The 23,618-nt window shown below is 32.9% G+C and overlaps 1 long non-coding RNA gene across 1 annotated transcript; it reads right to left on the minus strand.

Moving 5' to 3' along the window:
- Positions 1–18,618: 18,618 nt before the first annotated feature.
- Positions 18,619–20,957, minus strand: LOC108222153 (uncharacterized). The gene is made up of 4 exons (XR_001806912.2): positions 20,725–20,957; positions 20,576–20,640; positions 19,626–19,706; positions 18,619–18,873 (listed from the first exon to the last, which is right to left on the minus strand). It is a non-coding gene; the product is annotated as an uncharacterized LOC108222153 (long non-coding RNA).
- Between the last annotated feature and the right edge of the window lie 2,661 nt (positions 20,958–23,618).

Below are 23,618 nucleotides of genomic sequence, written 5' to 3' on the forward strand. Positions count from 1 at the left end.
TGTGGCATAAGGGTTACATCACGCACAAAAGTTAATAGTATACCGAACATGTCCTAAAAGAATTCTTTTGAACAAAATAATAAATGATATATGTGATTAGTCTCTGAAGGATGAGAACCAACTATGTAGCATCTACACCGAGAATTCAAGTATTGTATACGTCATTAGTCCGATCCTTTGTAGGAACTACCCGTAATAACTAACTTGCAAGTGAATTTGTTTTTGTCACCTGTGGCAAAGAATTACGGAAGCTGGTCATGGATGGTGGGAGTTGCATGAATTTGATGGTGAGAAGAGATATATTTTACATCCTAGAGGGGCTATAATTAGAGATACCATTGTTTCTCGTACAGAAGTTCCTATAAAAATGGGAAATGCCCTACCTTTCAGTGCGGTTTGAACTATTGATATACGTAATTAGACAATGGAATTTTGTCTGCTATATATTATTTTTTATTATAAAGTGCTTCTGAATTGATCTTATCTTTTAAAAATTGAAATTTTTTCGAACTGAGGACCGGTTTTTAGAGTTAGCTCACCTTCGCGGGATCGCCCCCGATCCCCGAAATCAATACCCATCCCCGACCTCGCCCCGAACCCCGAAGGAAGATTCTTTTCCTCCCCGATCCCCGTCTTGAACGGGGAACGGGGATCCCCGTGGGGATTCGGAGAATTTTATGTTATAATAAAAAAAAAAATAATTTTATAATATATAATATACTGTTTAATAAAAAAACAAACTACTAACTCCTAATATACTAATAAAGTGATATTATCTCATATTTTCAGCATTAAGTCATATTAAAATTGATTTATAATATAAATAAATGACAATTCTAAAATTCTAAAATATATTATATTAAAGTATAATTATAATCGATCAATAAAAATAAAAATTATTTTTTTAATTTTAATAATAATATAAAAGGTACCTATTTTCATTAATTATATATATATATATATATATATATATATATATATATAAAATCGGGGTCGGAGATCGGGGTGGAGAGACACGATTCCCCAACCCTGCCTCGATCCCTGAATTTTTTATAAAACGTTCCCCAATCCCCGCCCCGCCCTCGAAAAATTTCCTGAATCCTCGACCCGAACGGGGCGGTGATCGGATCGGGGTCGAGGGGGGCGGAGTGAATGCCCATCCTAGATAGCCCCCGGTCATTGATCTCTAAACTACAAAAGTAAATGCTTAAACTTGAGATGCTTCCGGTCCAGGGGGTCCGTAAACTCGCTCGGATAGACAGTATTATTGAACTAGACAAAACAACTAGCAATGAAACCAAAGAGGGATAAAGCCGCTAAACTATAAGATAAGTAAGCCACTCTAGACCATACAAGTGGGCGTCCCATTCGAAAAGTTTGGTTAAGATATGCCAGATTCGATGGAACCTATCCATGCATGTCCTCCGAATATATCTTCAAAATCATCTACCCAGCTTGCTACCATATTCCATATTGACCTAGCTTCAAAACTGTTCAAAAAGATATAATTATTAATTTCTAGTCCGTACTTCTTTTACAATCAAATTGTCTATTATGAGTCCAAATCTTGATTGCAGAAGTGTTGCAGTGGAGAGGATCCCGGTCTCGAATTTTTTAAAAAAGAATGTTAATTTTAGATATATATACATATATCGGTCTTTCTAATGTGTGCCCAAGGGCACACAATAATCACAAACTCTTATGAAAATGGGCTATTTTGATTGGTGGAATTGGTGTGAATGCAGGGGGCCCACTAATATTTATTACTTATCCACCAATCAAAAGCTAGTATTTTCATGAAAGTTAGTGACTATTGTGTGCCCATGGGCACACCATAGAACATTCGTGTGTGTGTGTGTGTGTGTGTATACATACATATAATCTTATCCCATTTCCCTACTAATTGAGGTTCTTTGTTACCTGTGAAAGAGCAACAAGCTTTTTTAGAATATGTGTCTTATTTATTTTTTTGTCATAAGACACTTTCACGTGAATAAGTTGTACCTAAGTAAAATAACCGAAAGAAATGACTTCTTTCCATTGAGAAAAGTATTTTCATCTAACCGAAGGGCATGCATGATGTCCGCGGAAGTTTAGATAAAAAAACCCTTCAATATCGAAAAGAAAACAGCCGAAAGAAAAGCAACCCGCGAAAGAAGAAAGAATCGGGCAATATCAAACACTAAGGTCCACTATTAACCGAAAGTCATGCATAGATGTCCCCGAAAGTTTAGATAGTGAAACTACAGGGCATGAAATTACCCAATATAGAGTAACAAAGTCCTCGGGAGAAAGGAGAATAGAAGAGAGAGCATGAGTTTTATAAGTAATAAAATGTGAAAATCCTGAAAGGCACCACGAAAAAAGAGAGGAACAAAGAGAGAGGAGAAAATAACACCGAAAAGACCCCAGCAGCACATAGTTCCCTACCGGGAGCCGTCCAATAGGCCCCAGTAATAAAGAATAGAAAGAAGGCCAGTTCTACTGGGAGCCTTACACAACTAAGAGAAAGTACCATGCTGAAAGTTTCTGACCAAAGCTTTGGTTAAATACTCTCAAATTCGAAATCATAAAGCTATTACTCCCAAAAGCTCCATTATGTCTTATATATGAGAAGTTTTTTATTACCTATCATATTTGATCTTACTAACAATCGATAACTAATAATGGGGAGTTTAAACGAAACTTATTGAATGTTCATTATCATAAATAAGAGAGAAATAAAACACTTGTCAGTATTCATGAATTGACTCTGCGTTCACACATAACAAAAGCACACAAGTAGCTCCAATGTTGAATATGTGTCTTATTTAATTTCCATATTACTCTCTTCCCTTTGACATAGTATATTTTTATTTTTATTAATACCAGGTAATAACTCATACAGGAGTGATTTATAATTATTTTATTTTATCATACAAATTTTAATATTTAATTGACTGGTGAAGATAAAATTATGTTAGAATAATATGTATTTTTTAATTAAAATAGATTTTTAAAAATTGATAAACGTGTTTAAGTTAATATATTTTTGTTAGGTGTGCCCAAAAAAATTTTCATTTAATATGTTAAATAAAATTTTTAATGATTAAGCTCATCAATTTTATTTTTTTGAAGATTGAGGTAATTAAGACTGGACTGAGTAGATATGTTCTATGGATATGTTTAATTATATTTTAACTACAATAAAATACATTAAAAATAATTTAAATCAAGAACGTTTCCTCAAGGTACAAATAGATATATGAAATGAATGTCAGATATAAGGAAATAATTAGACTAAGGGTGTCACTATGAAATGAGTAGACATGCATGCATATGTTTAGCCGTCATATCAAGGAGTAATTATTAGCGTAGCCCTACAATGTAGTACACTTGATAATTTTTAAAATTTTATATTGGCAGGAATCAGTGATGTATTCTGCGGGAGGTCATTTCATTTATCATTGCATTTGTGCAACAAAAAATGAAGAGTCCGGCAGAATCCTAAATACAAGGCCGTTTCTGCAATCAAAGATCTTTGGAAAAATGTAATATGCAATATATATATATAGGCAAGTGATGAACTACAAACCAACTCTTAAATACATACTAAAAATCAGAATCTTTGTCATTATTTATAACTAGGGGTATCACTAATTTATACGGCACTAATCACTGTTTTTATACAGTATGTAAACAGCGATTTTTATCATTAAAATTGAGAAAATCCACTTATCTAAACTATTGATAATCGATTATAGACGATCGATTTCCACCTGGGGAAGGTTCTTGACGGTAGGAAGTCGCAAGAGAAGTTGTATGACGAAGGTAATTAGTTATTAGTTTTTGTAAGTTATGATCGAAAGTGTGTGTGACTATTGGTGATGGTAGACAATATGGCAAGTCATTAAAACGTCTAGTTATTGTGGTAGGAGGTCCATTATTACGGTTTGGGTGAAGATGATGGTCATATACGTTGCATATATGTGTGTATATATATTTATATTCGCGAGATATGCTATATATAAATTAGTGATATGTTCTACACAAATTAGTTAGTGAATTCTGTAGTTAGAAATCGTGAAAAAAAACTGTCCAGAAACTGGTTTTTAGGCTAATTTGGTTTCTATTGGAGTAGGACTATATATATACTCCGAATCATATCATTTACAAGCAATAATAATCATCCAAATGCAATTTACGCAAATGTAGACACGATTTGAATATTCAATCCACTTGCTAAGGACTTGATAGAATTCCACTTGCTGGGAAGGGAATAAACTTAAGCTGAAACAATCTTTTGGTTTCAACCCTAGTTTAGGTACAGAGGTTTAAAATCTAATAGATTGGGAATCATTTAATCCAAGTCCTTGTCCTTGATTTGGAACATTTGTATCATTCCATGGAAATGTGAAAGACGAAGGTGTTTGATAATAATTAAAGCAGACTCCTGCTTCTCCTGCATTAATTAAATCAACCGGCCTTATTTGTGGTGGAATCTGAGCATAATCACACATTGAATTTTCAGGCACGCGCTAGGAGCTGGCAGTGCAGCAGTACTACCACCCATATCCAGATGACAACAACAATGGTTATAACCACAAGCATAATTGACCAATTCTGCATTAGCCGCATCGAGTTCCTTCTGAAGCCGCTCAACTTGCAATTGCAGCATAGAAATAGCACCAACAGAACCGTAAACAGGATCTCTCAGTCGAGCCTGTGCCTCATAGACCAGACAACTCAGTGTTTCATCTCTTTGATGAGGGAGGACCTCGTTCAAGAGCTTTGAGACTCTGGTTGCGCCAAAGATTTTGTGTACACTTATAAAGTTTTGAAGCTCTTCAGGTGGAAAGTAAGGGGCTAAGATGCAATCTGGTCGGCATTTTTTCTTCAAGAACTTGCACGCAGCACAGGGTGAGTAATTGTATCTTACAGCGTTGAATGAAGCTGCATTAGTCCGCACCACCTATATTAATCACCATCATCAGTCCATCAAAGAAACGGAAATCGCACCAATAAACCAGTAAATTTAATTGCAAATGAAAATGGTGAAATTAGTATTATTCTAAGCAATGTAGAGCTTTTTATTAACATTTTCGTACTAATTTCTCGAAAAATGCATAATATTTCTTATGCAAGTGTTTTTATTTACACAACATATGCACAAAATCATTATTAAAGATTTGTAAAAAATCATTATTAAAGATTGGTAATGATTATAAGAGAAAAAGCTAGTTGTTATGTTTTTCCTGCACTTAAATGTCATCCAACAAATTTTACAGACAACTAGAGTTACAATCGAGCCATCAAAATCGATCACTGTCAAGTTAAAGTTTGAACTCAGTCTAAGGAACTCAGACTCCATTTTCATGAGCTCAGAACTTGAATAAAAAAACTTCTATATAGAATAAGCTTAAACTCAACCCAAAATTTAAAATTCCTAACTGACAAAGTTCGAATGAAGAATAAGTTGAAATTCAACTTAATTTCAACTCTTTTAGCTATGTAAAGTTTGTATTAGTTTTAAAATTTTTATTTAAGGATAAAAGTTATAGTTAATATGTTCGAATGAAAAGTATTATATAGCTAGGTTCAATTCTCCAGCTTTACGAGCTAAGCAGGCTAAAGCATATATGAAATGTTTTTGAATTGTCTGTCTTCGACGCTTGGGTTAAATCTAGTCTTTTAAATTATAAATCCCTGCAATAAGAAAAATTCATTTATATATATATATAAGTCACGCATGATTTCTATATTAATATCTGTACTAACTATTATTGAATAACTATATAATTTAAAATGTATGTATGGTGGATGCGCGGCGCCGGGTAAAGATTTGATAAACGTATGTATGGTGAATGTGCGGTGCAGGGTAGAGATTTGATAAAGAATTAGTCTATCAGTGATATATATAACTAAATGATGGTTATGGATATTAAACATATAGATGATTATATATATATGTTAGGTCCTATAAACTCACTATATAGATTAATATAGTGAACACAATCAATCACACAGAATGACAATATAAGAGATTGAAAGCAGTAAACTCTTATTCACAAAGCTTAATCGGTTACAAAAACTCTCTCAGTGATTTATATACTATCACTAAGAGCTGCTAGGGTTCTAAACAATGTACTCGATAACTCAACTCATATAGAGTAACCCTAATCTGTGTTTATATAGACACAGTTACAAAATCAATCTCTGATTTGATATCCTATAAATCAGCTATGTATTCTATCAATCAAAGATTGCTACTGTTTTCTGTTTTGTTTCCATAGTCAGCAAATCACTTCTCCGCTTCTATCCTTCCTTGAAGTATATCCGCTTCTGAGCTCTTTCCACGTGTAAACTCTGACGAGTCTTGACTATGTAAACTCTGATCAGACTTTATCAAACTTTGGTCAGACTTTACTAAACTCTGATCAGCTTCCAGCTTAAGCTCTGATCACTCCTGTTCTAAAACAAACTTTAAGAACATTAGTAATCATCAATTATATCTAACAATCTCCCCCAACTTGTGCATAAATATGTTATGTGCAAGTTAACAGATAATTGATGATGTCAAAACAAATAAGTCAAATGCAACAGAGTTTAGCTATATAACCATAACATAAAACTTTTAAAACTTACAGATACTTTTACTCCTTAGCTTCATAGACACCATTGGCTGTCTTTAAGTATTCTCTGAGGAGTTCCCTTTCAACTTCTGCAAGTGCTGTGATCATCTGTCTTTTGATCTCTCTTAGTTCTGGATCTGAAACTCCAGTTTGATAAATTGCAGCTCTAAGATCATAGATCTTGTTTCTTCTCATGTCTTTATCCAGCCTGATGTTGTAAGCTTTGTCAGACTCTTCATTGAATGCAAGAGTACTGATTCCAGCTATTGTTTCTATTTTTGCTGAATTCTTCTTCATCTCAACTAGCTGACCTTGATAATTGAAGTATTTTGGAACAAAAGGTCCAGCATTCTTGTTTCCAGTTATACCCATTTTTCTCTTGATTTGATCCTTGATCAGATTTGAGATGTGCTGACATGATTTATTCTTTACTTGAAATATGTACTGAACATATCTCAACTCTTCCCAGTGTTTAGCATAGAGATCAGCTTCAATAACTCTAAACACTGTTCCATTAGACATAAAGTAGATAAGAATGTTATCACCTCTGTCATTCTTTACCAGTTGGACTGAATCAAGTTTGTCCATTCTTTCTTGCAATGCTCCAGTCTTGGGAGCACAGAGAGATGAGGGGTCTGTTGACATTGATCCTATACTCTGATCAAATTTTTCATATTTAGATCCTAATCCTCCTTTATCTCTTCCTGCTTTTCGATGAGAGATTGGTTGAATTGAGCCCTTTTCGAAATTTATCTCAGTCATCAGACTTGGCTTTGCAAATCCTGGCAATGGGGTTGTTGTTGGTTTAAACACAACTTGAGCCTTGTCAGAGGTTGTATCTTTCTTTGCTTCCTCATTAACTTGAGCTGTGTCAGAGGTTAATTTTTCTTCTTGTGATTCTGCAATATGAGCTTTGTCAGAGATTGCAGCTTCTGATTCCTTTCTTTTTACAACTTGATCTTTGTCAGAGGTTGTAGGCTTCTTATGAGTCCAGCCTTTCTCAAGGCAATCATCTACTATGCTTTTGCCTTTGCTTGTATATTCATCTTCAGAGTATACCTTTTTGATTGGTAAACTCTGATCAGCAATAATAGTTTCCTTGATCATTATTCCTTTTTCCTTTGGTCTGGCAGTTGATTTTGCAGGTTTCTGAATTTGTCCTGAGTTTATAGCTTCAACATGTTCTTTCTTCAGTTCAGCTTCCTCTGCAGCAATCAACTCCAAATCCAATTTAGTTTCTGGATTCTCTTGTTCAAAAATCAGTCTAGCAAGTTCTTCATCAGTCATTGGTTTATATGATCCAGCCACTGGTCTTTGCTTTGATCCAGATGTGACATTATGTGTTGGAGCTGGAGCAGACTTTGAGCTTTGCTTAGACTGTTTTAAACTGTCAGAGTTTGAAACTCTTCCACCAGTTGCAGCTTGAAATCTTTTGTTCTTTGTGAAATCATCCACATCATCATCATCATTTTTCTTTCTTTTCAGAGTTTGAGAAGTAGACTTGCATTTGACTTTGGCTACTCTCTCCCCCTTTTTGACATCATCCTCATCAGGAATCAGTACTGAAGTTATCAGAGAAAGTGAAGATTGGATGGCTTCCAGCTGCTTGGTCATTGTAGATTGGGTGGCCTCAATTGAAGTCATCCTTTGCTCCAGAGTTTGTTGAGCAGACACCAGCTTTTTCACATCTTCCTTCAGAGGTAGTAAGTGCCTTTTCTTGTCTATATTCTGAGTTTCAGACAAGCTAGCTACCTCTGTTCTAAGACCATCTACTGACTTAGATGTCTGAGCATGAGCAGGATGAAATGTCTTCAGATATAGAACTGTAGCTTTGAGGGCTTGACATGACATCAGAGTTTGTAATTTTATTCTCTGCCAAGGATAGAAATTCTTCAGCCTTTACTAGCTCCAGAGAATGCTGGTGACTCAGCCAGAGTTTATCCCATACTTCATTAGGTGGATCAACCTGAAGATCCCTAGGAAGAGGCTCAGAGTTTGTCTTCAGAGTCTGCAGTCTGGCATTGTATTGACTGGTAGACTCCCACTTCTGTTGTTGAAGAGACAAAGGGACTTCATCCTCATTTTCATCATTGTCATCTTCATCATCCTCATCATCATCAGATGCAGGATCTTCAACATTTTCAACAGGATTTGGAACAACAGTCTCTTGAGCTGCAGATTTTGATTTTGATTTGCTAGGCTCTTCACTAGCCTGAGAAAGTGACTGCAATGCCTCCAATGCAACCTTGTCAGAGTCTTCAATTACAGCATCTGACTTGTAATTTTCTGGAGCTGTATCATGAATTATGGCACCCTTAGGAAATTTCAATGGGGATTGAGGAATTGGAGTGGAGGGTCCATGATCAGAGATTGGAGTTGTCCCAGCTTCAGTGGTAACTGGTTCCTCACACCTTATTTCTTCATCTACTTAAGATGATGTAGTAGATGGAGTTGCAGTAGAGAGTGGAACAGCTTGAAGAGGATGCACCATCAGAGCTTGAGAAGAATCAGGAATTGTAGTAGATGGTGTTTGCTCTTCCTCAACAGTAAAATCAGTGATCTCAGTAATGAGTACCTTTGCCCTCTTAGGCTTGTTTGCCCTTGCTTTAAATCTAACTGTTTTTGACTGAGGACTAGCCTGAGGAGGTTCAGAGTTTGTTGCAGGAGAGGGTTCCAGATCATCATATTCATAAGCTGCAACAAGTCTCCTTCTTTTCTGCTTTGGTGGAGAAGCAGCTTCAGTGTTTATAGTCTTAGAGACTGTATCAGAGTTTACAGTAGGAACTGTATCAGAGTTTGTTGGCACATCAGACTTTGTCTTCAGAACTTGTGTAGTAACAGAGGTTCTGGTCTTCATAGTGGAAGGGGCTGCATCAGACTTTGTAGCCCTTTTTGTTTTTGGTGTAGATGATCTGGGTTGTCTGGTGGCTGTAGGAGAGACTGGAGGTTGAGGCTGTTGTTGTTGTGGTTGTTGTTGTTGGACTGGGGGCAAATCCATCCTAGCTCTAACTGGAGCTGGAATTAGGAGAGGCCTCTGAATTGAATACTTCTCATCTTTGGAGATGAGGTCCTTGAACACCTTTTTATGAAGCCTAAAGGGCTTGATCTCATCATCAGCAGCAAAATCCACCTCACCAACAGTGGCATTAAACAATAATTGACAGAATCTTGAGAAATAAATGACTTGCCTATTTTCATGCATTCTTTCACCAATATTTCTAAGAACTAACCTACCAAAATCAAAGTTAGTAGAGTAGATCAGAGAATACCCAATTTGTAGCATATCCATGGGTATAGCATCCCAGTTGGTGCTTTTCTTCTGGAAAGCCCTCGTGATACAGTCAAAGAAGAAGCTCCATTCCCTTCTTAGTCCTGGACGCTTCAATTGTCCCAATTTATCGAGTGATTCACTGTAGCCCAGAGCATTCATCATGCCCCTGAGATTTGTGTCTCCATTTGTGATATAGGCTGCATTCTCTAGCAAGTTGAATGCTTGACGAACTGTGGCTGGAGTAACAGCATACTCCCCACCTTCATATTCGAACACAATAGATGGTGATCCATCTGCACCACCATTATCATATTGCCCTGTCCTCCAAAAATTGATGATTTGGCTTCCAGAGAGTCTGGCAGGAGCGGTAAGAGCAGTAGCCAGGGCACTCTGTGCCAGAAATTGCTGGATTGGATGATAATCCCTTGGAGCATCTGCTGTGTTAAGAATGGCAGCGTGGTTGTTGGGAACAAATTCCACACCTGCATGAATAAACGCTGAAGTCGCCATTAGAACAGAGTTTGTAGAGGAAGAAAGGTGTGAAAGCTGGCTCTGATACCACTTGTTTTAAGAATGTTAACAAAGCTTAATCGGTTACAAAAACTCTCTCAGTGATTTATATACTATCACTAAGAGCTGCTAGGGTTCTAAACAATGTACTCGATAACTCAACTCATATAGAGTAACCCTAATCTGTGTTTATATAGACACAGTTACAAAATCAATCTCTGATTTGATATCCTATAAATCAGCTATGTATTCTATCAATCAAAGATTGCTACTGTTTTCTGTTTTGTTTCCATAGTCAGCAAATCACTTCTCCGCTTCTATCCTTCCTTGAAGTATATCCGCTTCTGAGCTCTTTCCACGTGTAAACTCTGACGAGTCTTGACTATGTAAACTCTGATCAGACTTTATCAAACTTTGATCAGACTTTACTAAACTCTGATCAGCTTCCAGCTTAAACTCTGATCACTCCTGTTCTAAAACAAACTTTAAGAACATTAGTAATCATCAATTATATCTAACAATATATATATAGGGTTACTCCAGTGAGAACTTCTTAAAATGAGAACCGTGAGAACTTCCTTGATTTATCATATTTTGACTAATCTAAACATCAAACTAGTGGGTACCCAATATAAAAAATGTATATAAAACTAGTCTCTCTCTAGCTAGTCAAAAAAAAAATTCAAAAAAAAAGTCCACTGCCACGTCATCAGTGATTTTTTATTTTTTTTTGGCTAGCTAGGTGGAGACCTTAATGATATACATTTTTTGTGAAGGTGCCCCTGGCGGGGCCCTTCAAATGAATGAGATTTTGATAAATTAAAAAAGTTGTCACGGTTCTCATTTTAAGAAAGTTCTCATTTGAGCAAGTGCTTTTATATATATACCCGAGAGCAGGTGTATCATATAAGATGTGATTATCACTAACACTGAAATCACTACCTGAGAGCAGGTGTATCATATAAGATGTGATCATCACTAACACTAAAATCACCCATAACATATATGTAAGTAATTAATAGTCATCATTTTAATTATAAATTTTAAGATCTTTATTTAAATTTGAATCTTCATAAAATATGTGTATTCACTGTAATAATGCATATCATCTTCACATATATTTAATAAAGAACAAAGAACAAAGGAGGTCAGAGATCATGTACAGCGCTGTCATTGTGCAGTTTCAGAAACCCTAAACTGAGTGAGGGGACGGGCGGGAGAAAAAATGAGAAGCAGAATATATAGGAGAAGCAAAATTCCAAAGCTAGTGGGGTAAGAGAAAATGATCGAGATGATATCTGTCACATTAATATGATGACAAATTGACAATTGCGTCCGTCCGGGATTATTAATCTTTGTAGAAAAAACAAAATTTATGTTGTCCCAAATTAGCTGTAATATCCTTATTCAGTATAGCTCCTTTTCCCATGATATCCTCAATTGTTTGCTATATTTAGTACTCCCTCCGTCCCATTTTATGTGACCTCATTTCTTTTTTGGGACGTCTCAAAAAGAATGAACCTAGAATACTTACTATTTTTGAACACTACTTTTCACTATTACACCCACTAACTCTATATATTTATACTCTCTTATTATTAAATAAACACTATTACACCCACTACTTTTCTCCACTATCTCAAATCTATTATTAAATATTGATAGGTCCCACCACTTTACCCACTTTTCAACTACATTTACTACCTTTTTCTTAATCTCCGTAAAAGTCAAACCCATTCACATAAAATGGGACGGAGGTAGTATTGATTTGTGTCATTCTTCTTATACAAGCAAATTGTATACTTTAGATATGAGTATAAATAAAAACCAAATACATTTTAAATTATTTTCATTAAGTTATTAATTTTAGGAAGTTTAAAAGAATTTTTAAAAAAATACTGTTATTTTTTGAAACACATTGTAAAAGTACTATATTTCAAAAACAATATTGCAAATATATGGAGGTTATATTTGCAACCATATCTTCAACTATTAACAACCATATATGCAACCACAAATACAATTTTGAAAAAATCGGTTATAAATTACATTTATTTCCATAATAAGTTAAAAGTGATTGCAAATGGCAAAAATGAGTATCACTGCGGGGCCAATACTAATATCACGGAATCAACGATGAAATCAACTAAAATCAACCATGAAATTAACTAAAATCAACTGATTAAGATCGAAAATGATGGAGGAAGATCCTGATAGATGCCGGGGAAGAGAGAGGTGGTGGTAGTTGTGGTGTCGTCTCGTGGTTGGAGTCGAGACTGCTGTGGTGGTCGGTTTTAACTCGTTATATCTCTTTCTCCCTCTTTTTTCCCCATCTCATTTGCTTCCTCTCTTTTTCCCAAAAGCTCTCTCTGGAACCCCCTTCTCTCTCCACCTAAAACCTCTCCGTCTCTTTCAAAATCGCCCATCAAAATGAGGGTTCTTAAACTTTGGGTGGGTCTCGATTTGGCTTCGGATAGGGTTCAATCTCAATTAGGATTCTATATATAAGCTACAAATTTACAGGTTTTGCAAATGATCAAAACTTGGAGGGTCAAATGCTATACTTCATTGCAGTGAGATAAATCATTGCATATGAGCACCTATGGTAATTAAAAAAAGATATGGAAAAAGAAAATAGTTCAGCTATTCAAAAAATTTTGACTGGCCAGAACTATATAATTGGTCTCAAGATATGCGTAGTTTTCTTCAATGTGTTGATAATCTGCTGATCTGATTTTATTATGAAACCTCTTCTACTTTTTTTTATTTATGTACTTTTTGAAGACTTTTATTTGAATTTCATGATTGCTTAATTTTAGATAATTTTAATGACTCGACATCATCTAATTTCTTATCGAAATATGTATGTTTTAATTTTTATTATGTATTAAGTTATTTTTAAATGAAAGTATGTAATGTTTCCAATATCCGCATATATGAAAACAAGAGTAACTGAACATACTTTACATGTTCATGGAATTTTTTTATTTTTTAAAAAAGTTTATTATAGACAGAAGTAGCATATAATAGTAAAAAACCCGTAACCGACTAATGTTTAATCGCAACCGAAAAATCATTTTAATTGGTGTGGTTACGGTTAATAATAAATAACCGAACCGAACCACATTCAACAGTTTGGTTACGGTTAATGTCCGGAACCGCGCCATGCACACCCCTACTCTAGTACTGCACTATAGACTTTAGTACTCCATCCGAGTTACCTGAGCCTTTTACAAGAGTTCTTTTCCTTCAAATTACTTGATCTTTTTCTTCTTTTAATGCATAATTATCAACAATTTTTTAAAATTATTTTTGCTATGTTTATCGTTTCCAATGTAACCTTTATACTCGCAATATAAATGTTGCTTTAATTTTTTGCTTCTAAGTTGAGGTGTAAGAAAAAATACTTTTATATATTATTTTTCAAATTTTCTTTTTCTAAATAAAATATAGATGTTAAATTTTTATTCAAAAAAAGAAAATTTGAAAAATAACGTGTAGAAATATATTTTTTTTACACCTCATCAAGTTACGTGTAAAAAGTCAAAGTGACACTTAATTTGGGACGTGGAGTATTAATTAATATAATTAATATGAGTAAATTTGGAAGATTAATGAACAAGCATTTAAAACTTATTAAAATGTATGAAATGAGCGATAGCAAAAATAAAATACTCGCCTAAAATGGGATGGAGTAAATATAATTATAATGAGATTCAGTCAAATAAATTAATCCCTCCGTCCCACAATATATGTCTCTTTTGAAAAAATCACGTATATTAAGAAAATATTAATTAGATAAAAAAATTTCACTTGTACCCCTAATAAATGCATGAATGTAGACTCTTATTCGAATTTTATTAATTGTTATACAACTTTCAAGAAGGGTAATTTTGGAATAATGTCAATATATTTGCATTGGAAACTAAAAATGGACAAGTATTATGAGACAAAAAATTCAAATTCTTCCAAAAGAGACCTGTATTGTGGGACAGAGGGAGTAGTAATTAGGCAGTCATTAATATTGATAGTTATTAGGTAGTCATTAATATTGATATATTGACATGAAAATTTGGTATTGACAGCTATTAGTGAGCCATCTATATTAATTTGCTGAGTACCTGAAAACCTTATATTGGAAACAATAAACTAAAACAACCTCATCAGTATCAGTTTGTTATTCCATGGCTTCTTCTATCGATCACTATCTAACTACATTTCTCATCTTTTTCATTATATTTCCATTTTCAGTTCATTCTGATAAAATTACAATAACCCTATTCAACGACACTTACGAAATTCTAAGAGTTGCTTGCAAATCAAGCACCCATCAAGACTTAGGTGTAAAAATATTAAGACCGAACGATTATATGAAATGGACGGGCGACATAAATGTTCCCGGGGATAATGAAATTTGGTGGTGTTTACTAAATACTTCCGGAAATTTGAAGGGAGTTTTCGCTTTATTTAACGCCCACAGAGATCAAACAAGATGTGGACCGCATGAGTGCTTCTGGGATGCGATGCATGATGGGATCTATCTTTATCTCCCTGATGATGGCATGACATTACAGTTTCATTGGGGAAATTAGTTATTATATGTATGAATTACTATGTTTCTTTTGTGATTCACCAATTTCAATTTTAATTGAAGTTTTTGATTGCATCGTCTATTTTATTATCGAACTATCAAATTTGTTATCAATTGATTCCAACACTATATTTATTTATGATGAATATAAAAATGAGGAGAGGAGATTTGATTGTTTTTAAAATTCACTCTTTTTTGAAGGAAGGATAATATTCACTTAAATGTGAAAATGTATATAAAATAAAATCGAAGCAAATTTAATTACTTAAATGTATTAATTTGGGCTACATTAATTTTTATGACGTTTGAGTTTTATTTTTTTATTTTTTTAAATATTAATTCAATATTATTGAACTTTTCAAGAGAATATTAATTTTAGAATATGATATCATTTGTCCACCTAATAACTTGAGTTTTAAGAGAATTTGTCACTTAATAAAATCAAAGAAAAATTTTGTCACTTAATAAAATCAAAGAAAAATATATTGTTAAGAAATCAATTGAGGCTAGATTATCTATATTATACTATAATAATCATAGGTATAATTTGTAGTATTAAGATTTGGTTTGGTATGGTCACATATTTTTGAAATCCTAAATTATCCCTTTATCAATTCTTTTAAAAATTAAACATAAATAATTAAAATTTTATAGATGGAAACTAAAAATGTTTATTGTTTATACTACCTATTTACAAAAAACACACACAAACACACACACACATTATAAAAATTGAATTTGTTAGAGAAAATATTATAATCAAATGTTTAATATGATTTAATCAAATTTCAATTCATTATCAAAGAACTGGCCATACAAAAAGTTACGCCATCCAATAATATTTAAACAAATAAAAAAATAATATCAAATATTAAATTAGAAATAATAAATTTCGAACTATATGATACTGAAATTTGATTTGTTCGTACATTTTTGATCATTCCTAAATTACTCTATTCTCTATTTTCAAAAATGATAAATATAAATAATTATATAAATAATGCTTTACAAAAATAAACACAAATCATCATGTAACTCTTTTAACTCAGACTTTGACGAATTTTACTCCAAATACAAACATGCAACTCTTTCTAAGTCTACGTTATATATCTCGAAAATAATTATGAAGCCTATACAAGATACATAATATTTTTTTTTACAAATGAAGAAATATAAAATATGAAAAATATGATTTAAAATCAATCAACAAATTCACATATTAATATTTAAAAAATATTTGTAGATAGATAATAAAAATAATCATTATTTATATTACCAATTTATAATATATAAAAAATATTGCAAATGATAAATTTATAAGACTAAATATAATTAAATGGTTAATATGATTTTATATTAATCATTCTTCAATTTATTATCATAGGATTGCCCTTACAAAAATATAATGACATCTAACAAACTAAAAAAATAATAAAATAATATTATAAATAAATTATAAATAAAATTTTTTGAAATATATAGTTGTCCATATTTCACACTGGTTTAACACTAATTTAATACACTAATTTAATTCTTGTACTGATATAAAAACAAAGTTTTTTTTCTCTTACTCTTATTAATGATACTATTTAATTACTTGTTTTGTTTCGAAATATATATCATTGATTTTTTGACACGTAATTCTAAACCGTTTGATCATATAATTAAAATAATGATTTTTAAAATTTTCTTTTTTCAATAAAAAATTATAATTAATATTATAATTCAGAAAAATAAAATTATAAATAATAATTTTAACTATGTCGTGATAAATAATTTAAAATATGTGCTTAAAAGTCAAGTGATGTCGTCGTCCAAAATTTTGATTTGGTCATGTTCCTTTATAGCTAAAAGTCAAGTTCTCATAATCTTACTATACTATCGTAGAGTTGTCATAGTCTTACTATATTATCGTAGAGTTCTCATAGTTTTACTATATTATTATTGTATAATAAGTCAACATAGGTATAATTTGTCGTCGTACAAAATTTTGGTTTGATCATGTTTCTTTGTAACTAAATGTCTTACAATTCTATACAATTTAAATTACAAACATATGTGATATACAAAAAGATAAAAGCTCCACCATTAAAAACTAAATATTTAAGAGTGAATATAAATAGCCGGTTAATATAATTTAATAAAATTTCAATTTATTATATAGTCGCCCGTTTTTTACACGGGTTTAAGGTTAGTATCTATAAACTAACTAATTTAGAGATATATGGTGATTATTAGGTACACAATTAATGAATACTCCAATACTAAAATTTATTGTCAATGGTTATGACTTATGAATAAGCAATCAAAACCACTATATATTTTTTGCTCAAAAAAAAACCACTATATATTCGAAAACCATACACAACAAGCTAGGCTACTGATCAAACGTGATCACGATCATTATATAAAAAAAAACTACAAATGACTTCTTTTACTTGTCAAACGACTTTGCTAAGGAGAACCTAAACAGTTCTTGCCATTCAGTTTCAGGCAGAGATCTAGGTGAAAGAACAATGAGCCCTGGTACGAGTTTCACATAAACAACGAGTGAAATTTGGTGTTGTTCACTGTAGGGATGACAGTTTTACCCGACCCGTTCCGACCTAATTGGGTCTACCCGAACCCGATTTTTTTGGATCTGGATCTGGATCTTATTTTCAGACCCGAAAGAGTTTAGATCTGGATCTGGATCTCAGGTATCCAGAACCGAGACCCGACCCGAAACCCGATTTAAACCCAATCCGAACCCAAAACCCGAAACAATATATTACATATACATATACATATATATATATATATATATATGTTTAATGTAGAGTATATATATAGAAATATTATGAATTATTAGGTATGAATATTTACATTTTACTTAATTTTATATGCCCAATACAGAACTTATATTCATTTCATCAATATTTTTCTCAATTATTGTGCATTAAAAAATCTAAATATAATAAAATATAAAATATAAATGATAAGTTGAATGATTGCATACAATTGGGGTCGGGGATCAGGGTGGAGAGACACGATTCCCCGACCTTGGCACGATCCCTGAATTTTTTATAAAACGTTCCCGATCCCCGCCCCGCTCCCGAAAAATTGCCTGAATCCTCGACCCGAAAGGGGCGGTGATCGGATCGGGGTCGAGCGGGGCGGGGTGAATGCCCATCCTAGATAGCCCCCGGTCGTTGATCTCTAAACTACAAAAGTAAATGCTTAAACCACTACACCATATATGGCCTACAACAACATCAAAAAAATGATGCCATAAACCCAATTTATGTTGCAATAGCCCAAAAAAGGGCTATTGCAACATAAAATTTAAGTTGCTTTTTTTCATGTTGCCTTAGGCCTCTACTGCAACATTATGATCACCTACTGCAACATAGGTTTTCTGTTACAATAGCAACACTACTGCAACATCTAACAACCCTTTTGCAACTATAATTTTATGTTACGTTAGACCTCCTAATTTCAAAAAAAGGGTGGGACCCACACATGGGCCCCAAATGAAGGTCCCATGTGTGAGTCCCTTTTGCGGGCCACCTGGGTGCCACGTGTCATTAGCTACTGCAACATATATATATCTGCTACCACAATACTAAATAAAAACTTTGCAATATTTTACTATATCAACTACAACATTAAACTATTCTTTCATACAAATCAAAGTTTATAACAAATCCACCAAAACCAAACTACCTAACAAATCCAACCAAAATAAAATATTAAACAAATCCGACCAAACATAATAGTAAACTACACTATTATATATACAAACATATTCTTGCATTTGCTCGCACTTCCCAAGCTTGGAGAGTTCTAAATTCTGGAACAGTCAAGTCTTTGACTCTGTTAGGTTGATCCATTAACAGCTTAAGCTTTTCCTGCAACAATATAATGCAACTACTGAGCTGAGCTCCAGTAAATAAGCCATGCTTATTTTGAACAACTCAAATTATGTGGATATGTTGGCATACAGTGTGTAGCAAACACTCCGGAAGACAAATAATTTCAAGTGCTTAAATGACCATAGTATTCAATCAAAGAAATTGTAAAGCGCAAAGCTTACGTTCAGATGTCTGCCCAGTTTAACATTAATATCAGCAGTTAAGTTCCTATTCTTAAGCTGTGTGCTAATAGTAGACAAGTAAACTCTGTTTTTCATTGAAGATGTGATAGTAGAAAATTCCCAAGTTTCCGAGCATTCTTAAGAATCTGAGTAATCAAAAAGCTCTTAGAGAATCTTAAACAGATAGAAAGTAATACCATCTCTTTAGACTAAGAGTAATGCCTATATATTTACAAAAAAATAAAATAAATCATATCAAAAGGGTCGCTTCTCATTGCCATTTCTGTATGTGCCCATATGAAGTTTACATGTATTATAATTATTATGCAGTATTTACCAATTAGAATTAGTTTTCTTCTATATAGGATTTCATGGGTTTAGCGTCTATTTAAACACCATAAACTTCATTATTTTAAAATTTCCAAATATATGAAATGTTATGTAGTTTATAGTATATTTGTAGATCCATTGTGTTTTCTGCCTATTTAATGCGGAACTAGGTTTTTCTCCCTTGTTTTATATTTTATTAACTTTGTCCTACATTAGAAAGGTACTGCATGACACTACCTTGTGGTTCTTCAGCTTGAGTCCCATATCCATGGACTTCTCTTGAAGCTTTCAAGGGCTGTACAAGTATCTTCTACAAAACTGAGGAAATTACTGGTTAATTTTGATTCAGGATCTTGCTAACACTCTATTCACATATAAATGGGTGTAGATTTCTTGAATGTAGAAATAAATTAGAGAATAAATAAACTTAATTTTCCAGGAAGAAGTATAAGCCAAAGAACAGCCAACAGAATACAACAAGTAGCCAGCAAATTATGATGAACCTGGATGTTTAGACCAAACACATTGAGTGGATAAACTTAATCTCAGAATCCTGATCATACATAGATATAATCTGTATTGATTAAATTCGATCAGGAAGTCTGTGCCAAGAACCTACCATCATTAAACTCGAGCCTCAAGCACTACAAACCACCAGTGAACGAGAACAACATGAGCCACAAGTAAGCAAAGTCAACCAACCTAAATAGGAAACTAGAGAATCAATTTTGTTTCTGCTCCCTTTTTCAGAGGGGCTAGTGAACTTAAGCCAAAAAATGATAATATTGCCTTCGTGTATATCTTGGATAAAACCAAAAGATGACTCTCTGTTCACTCACAAATAATTGGACAACTATGGTTTATTTTACAAAATAGAAAGCAGAGTGTGTGATGATATAAAGTGGAGTCAATTATTTGGCCATGTAGACCACAGACGAGTTCAGTTATTTACGCTACAACTTCTGGATGCTCATACACACGAATCATAAGACATACACACACTTATCAGAGACAGAGAGACTGATAACAGACCTAAATATAAACATAAGAGGATTGTAAATCACTAAATAATACACACATAATCAAAACATAGACATGAATTTACAAATAAATTAACTAAACAAGCATGAAATAGAGATGAAAACAAAATATAAACACACAAAATAAAAGATTAAAGATGAGTGTACCATAAATCACGATCTAAGCTCCAACTGAAGCCCTAACTGGGAGTGAAGCCCCAATTCATTTAAGCCTGAAATCAATAGAGACATTAAATAAATAGAGAAATCCCTAATTAAAAGCTCTTAAAAAAATAAAAAGAATTATTAACTCAAACCCCTAAATTGATTGAAGCACCCAATTAAATAGGTCTCAAGCCTGTAATCTAATCGATTAGAGAAATTGATTGAGAGAGTCCATTAACATCAGGTAATGGCCGGAACTTTACTGAAGCCCTCGCTGGAACTTTAGCTAATACGAGAGATGTGAGGGAAAGAAGGTGAGCAGAGAGGCGATTCAAAATGTGAGGGTTTATGGACTCAAATGTTCAGTAGTAGTGAAGAGCGGGAGTTTTGCCGCCCCTAAAATTTTCGGACATCTGTACACAAAATATTTTTTGATTGTTTTTATATATTTTTAATTTTTTTGTATTTAAATATAAATGTTATTTATACTTTTTAAATTTTAAAAAAATTATTTATTATTTATATCTTATATTTATACAAAATAATTAAATTGAAGGTCATTATTTATATTTGAATTAACTAGTTTTAAAGTTATTATATTTATCATATTTAATATATTCTATATTTTTAAAAGATTTATTCAATTGTAACATTATTATTTTATTCATAAATGAGTGGTTTAAAATTTACTCCTTTTATTATAATTGTTATTTTAAAGAAATAACATAAAAATTAATACTTTCCCCAAAATTTAGTGTTTTCAAGTTTAATTTATTATATTTTATTAATTAATCGTTTAAAATATTTTAGCTTTTGAAGAAGTAAATTTTATTACAAAGTCAAAGGTTTATGTAAATTTTATTATCATATTACAAATAGTTATATTACAAATATTCTAAGCAACACATATATCTGGCTATTGCAACATCAAATGGATATGGATAGTTAACGTTGCGGTAGATATAGATTAGTGCCTCTAATGCAACATTCTTTTGCAACACTCATGTTTAAACCATTGCCATAGGTCATATATGGCGTAGTGAACTTGAGAAGCTTCCGGTCTAGTGGGTCCGTAAACTCCCTCGGATAGATGGTATTATTGAACTAGACAAAACAACTAGCAATGAAACCAAAGAGGGATAAAGCCGCTAAACTATAAGATAAGTAAGCCACTATAGACCATACAAGTGCGCGTCCCATTCGAAAAGTTTGGTTAAAATGTGCCAGATTCGAGCAGGCATACAAATGGAACCTATCCATGCATGTCCTCCGAACATATCTTCGAAATCATCTACACAGCTTGCTACCATATTCCATATTGACCTAGCTTCAAAACTATTCAAAAAGATATAATTATTGATTTCTAGTCCATACTTCTTTTACAATCAAAATGTCTATTATGAGTCCAAATCTTGATTGCAGAAGTGTTGCAGTGGAGAGGATCCCGGTCTCGAATTTTTATAAAAAGAATGTTAATTATATATATATATATATATATATATATATATATATATATATATATATATATATATATAATCTTATCCCACTTCCCTACTAATTGAGGTTCTTTGTTACCTGTGTAAGAGTAACAAGCTTTTTTAGAATATGTGTTATTTTTTTTTGTCAAAAACACTTTTACGTGAATGAGTTGTACCTAAGTAAAATAACTAAAAGAAATGGCTCTTCACATCAAGAAAAGTATTTCCATCTAACCGAAGGGCATGCATGATGTCGGCGGAAGTTTAGATTAAAAAACCCTTCAATGTCAAAAAAAAAAAACACCCGAAAGAAAAGCAACCCACGAAAGAATAAAGAATCGGGCAATATCAAACACTAAGGTCCACCATCTAACCGAAAGTCATGCATGAATGTCCCCGGAAGTTTAGATAGTGAAACTTCAGGGCAATAAATTATCCAATATGGAGTAACAAAGTCCGCGGGAGAAAGGAAAATAGAAGAGAGAGCATGAGTTTTATAAGGAATAAAATGTGAAAATCCTGAAAGGCACCGCGAAAAGAAGAGGAGCAAACAGAGAGGAGAAGAAAATAACACCCAAAAGACCCAGCACCACATATATAGTTCCCTGGGAGCCGTCCAATAGGCCCGAGTAATAAAAAATAGAAAGAAGGCTAGTTCTACTGCTAACCCTACACAACAATTAACAGAAAGTACCACTCAAAGTTTCTAACCAAAGGAAATTCCTTTGGTTAGATACTCCCAAATTCGAAATCATAAAGCTATTACTGTCAAAAGCTCCCTTATGTCTTATGTATGAGAAGTTTTTTAATACCTATCACATTTGATCTTACTAAACAATCGATTAATAATGGGGAGTTCAAACGAAACTTGTTGAATGTTCATTATCATAAGCAAGAGATAATGAAAACACTTGTCAGTATTCATGAATTGACTCTGCCTTCACACATAACAAAAGCACACCAATAGCTCCAATGTGAAGGTGTGAATATGTGTCTTATTTAGTTTCCATATTACTCTATTCCCTTTGACATAGTATATTTTTATTTTTATTAATACCAGGTAATAACTCATACAAGAGTGATTTATAATTATTTTATTTTATCATACAAATTTTAATATTTAATTGACTGGTGGAGATAAAATTATGTTAGAATAATATGTATTTTTTAATTAAACTAGATTTTTAAGAATTGATAAACTTGTTTAAGTTAATATATTTTTGTTAGGTGTGCCCAAAAACAATATTGCAAATATATGGAGGTTATATTTGCAACCATATCTTCAACTATTAACAACCATATATGCAACCACAAATACAATTTTGAAAAAATCGGTTACAAATTACATTTATTTGCATAATAAGTTAAAAGTGATTGCAAATGGCAAAAATGAGTATCACTGCGGGGCCAGTACTAATATCACAGAACCAACCATGAAATCAACTAAAATCAACCATGAAATTAACTAAAATCAACTGATTAAGATCGAAAATGATGGAGGAAGATCCTGATAGATGCTGGGGAAGAGAGAGGTGGCGGTAGTTGTGGTGTCGTCTCGTGGTTGGAGT

The sequence above is a fragment of the Daucus carota genome, chromosome 5 (assembly GCF_001625215.2).
Source record: "Daucus carota subsp. sativus chromosome 5, DH1 v3.0, whole genome shotgun sequence".
NCBI lineage: Eukaryota > Viridiplantae > Streptophyta > Magnoliopsida > Apiales > Apiaceae > Daucus > Daucus carota.